Consider the following 3,072-nt stretch of genomic DNA (forward strand, 5'->3'; position numbering starts at 1 on the left):
ATACCTCACAATCCCTTATTTTCTCATATTATTATTTCCATCATCTCATGGAACTCCAGTTTGAGCGAAAATCCTAGTTTTTCAATATTTCCTCAAACATTGCTCAAACCCTGGAAAAGCCAAATGATCACTTGACCAACTAGGCTACTAGAAAGACACATTTTTGTGTCTAATATGATCTCAATAGCATTTTATGTGTCTAATATGTATTGTTAGTGCTCGATTTTATATTTATTTTGGTTTTTTATGTCTTTGTAGGTGTTTTTGGAGAAATAAGCTTTTGCTGAGGAATTGGCTCGAAAAGTGGCATTTGCAACACCTGGAGGAATTACTGAAGGCACCCAGAAGTTTTCACTATTTACAGCCCAAAGAATTACTCTTCGTACCCCACAGATTGCTATTCGCACCCCAAGGATTGCTAATTGTACCCTTAATTGCTAAAGGGACATCGGAACAGGATAGGGGGCGACCTTTTCTTCCTCAGATTCAAACAGAAAAAGGGCGAGAAAAATTGGTTTTCATGGCAGAAATTAGGGTTGAGATTTTGATCGAGTTCTATGGAGACTAAAAGGTTGACATTGATTGGGTTTACTTCTTAGGCCTACACATGCCTGGTATAGTCGTTTGATTTAACCCAAATTGGCTAGAACTAGAGCTGGAGCAAAACAGCAGCGGAAGAAGTTCATGGGTCCTTGTTTGATTAATTTTGGAAATTTTCAGAGATTCAAGGTAAGAAACAGATTTCCTAAGAAACTTATATGCCTAATAAAGAGTTTGGAAAGAATTGGAGAGGCCAGAAACGCATAAAGAAGACTTGGAGAGGAAATTTCGTACCTTGGCACCAAAGAAAAAATGAGAGATTTAATCGGGTTTTAGAGGATTTGGAGGTGTATAAAAGGTGTGCTCGAGTCCCGGAGAGGGGTATTGAAGTTTAGAAGAAGTTAGAGGAAGTTTAGAACACCACAGAGATCAACAGGAGGAGTTACAGGAAGTCGAGTTCTGCTGGTGTAGAAGGAAGAACACGAAGAACATTAGACCCTTTATAAAAGTCTTTTATTCTACAACATATCTCTTTTATCGTTTCCTGTACCAGCTCATATTCTCTGGAACAGTCAGTTTGTAACGCCTATAAAACGTTGCAAAAAGTCTGCTTTATTAGTTTTCTCTTGTTATTCACCCTTTTGGGCTATGAACACCTATTTTGAGCACGTGAATAATATGAGGAGCTAAACCCCTTAGCTGAGGCGACAGAGGAAGCCATTGTTCCATGAAAAGTGGTATATTTTTATTTTAATTATTTCTTGTGGTTTGTTTAATAATTATTTGCATGGAACTAATATTGGAAAATTGATTTTTATTGAATGATTGTGATTCGTTTTGATGGAGCATGCTTAGTTTAAGACTTTGATGTTTCATGCTTGATGTTTACAATTGTTACTTCGAAAATCTACTATAGGCAATAAATTAAAATCACTTTAAACGCAAAGAATTGCATGAATATTGATTAGATTGAATCAGTTAATTGGTCAATGGTGGAATCTTGAGTCTCGGTGCTTTTTATAATCTTGATAACAACATCAATTGAATTTTCTATTTTATTTTGAATCTAAAAATCATCCTTTACAAGTCTGAGTGAACGACATCTTTCTTAGCACTTTGCAACAACTTTCAAAATCACATCAATTTTTGGCGCCGCCGACGCGGACTTGTCTTTAGGTTTAGGTTTAGGTTTTAGATTTTTTTTGTTTTTAGTTTTTATTTAGTTTAATTAGAATTTTATTTTATTTTTATTATTTTCTTAGATTTTACTTTGGGTATTTTTTCTTTTGTTGTGCAGGTTTTGCTTGAAACGAAAGGTGAAAAGTTGGACTTGCCATAAAAGGAGAAAGCCGAAGATTTTATTTTTTAAGGACTTTTATTTTTGGTAGTTTTTATTTATTTTTGGACTTTTAATTTTCTTTTATTTGTTTCTGTTTATTTTTAGTATTTTATTTATAAAAAAAAACACACACACATACACTTGCACACACCAATTGCATTTTCGTCCGACACCGATTTTAGGAAAACAAGTGGTTTAGTACGGTGAACCCTCTAGGCGTTATCATCTGAAACACCATAAACCTCAGCCTCGTAACTTTGGGTATATTTTGCTGTGGTAACCCAAGCCTACCTAAATTAGTTAGCCCAGCATTTGCATGTGCACAGTTTTTGGTTGAATTCTTGTATGCCAGAACGTAATAGAGACGCTCTAGGACAGTTTATGCGTGAAAAACCTAGAAGAGATATTTTAGGAAACAAGAGTCTTGATTACCTTAATCCAGAGAGTCCTATTTTTGAACGTCCTGATTTTACTGAGGAGAGAATCCCTATTACTCAGATAGAGCCAGAAATGGCAACTTTGAAAGCCTTGTTAAATCCTACTAGGACTACTCGTCCCTCGTGTATCAGGTTAGCTGAAACAGAAGCAATTTATGAACTTAAACCGGGGACCCTACGGATGCTCCCAATCTTTTTAGAGAAAGAAAATGAAAACTCTTATTTCCATGTTAGGGATTTTGAGGAAATTTGTGGTACCCTAAAAATTAGAAACCTTGATGATGATGCTTTGAAACTTAGGTTATTCCCCTTTTCCCTGAAAGATAAAGCCAAATCGTGGCTATATAGTTTAGCTTCCGGGTCAATCAAAACATATGAACAACTTACATCTGCCTTTTTGAACAAGTTTTTCCCTAGGCACAAAACATCGTCTATTAGGACGCAAATCTGCAGGTTTTCTCAACAGGAGGGAGAATCTTTGTATAGGTATTTGGAAAGGTTCAATGATTTGTTGACACAATGTCCTCATCATGGTTTAGAAAAGGTTAGGCTATTTCAGATCCTTTATGAGGGTTTAGATTATTCGACTACAACCATGGTTGAGTCTCTATGCACTGGTGGGTTTAAAAACCAAACTGTCGATGCGGCGATGAAATTTTTGAACGAAATCTCCGAAAAGACCCACCAATGGGAAAATATTAGGGAACCCAAGAAAACAATTATTTTAGGCAGAGGGAACGTTAATAAGGTAAAAGG

The 3,072-nt window shown here is 35.9% G+C and overlaps 1 pseudogene; it reads right to left on the reverse strand.

The window, feature by feature from the left end:
- Positions 1-2,753: 2,753 nt before the first annotated feature.
- On the reverse strand, positions 2,754-2,853 carry LOC113341418 (annotated as a pseudogene).
- Between the last annotated feature and the right edge of the window lie 219 nt (positions 2,854-3,072).

The sequence above is a fragment of the Papaver somniferum genome, chromosome 1 (genome assembly GCF_003573695.1).
Source record: "Papaver somniferum cultivar HN1 chromosome 1, ASM357369v1, whole genome shotgun sequence".
In the NCBI taxonomy this organism is placed as follows: domain Eukaryota; kingdom Viridiplantae; phylum Streptophyta; class Magnoliopsida; order Ranunculales; family Papaveraceae; genus Papaver; species Papaver somniferum.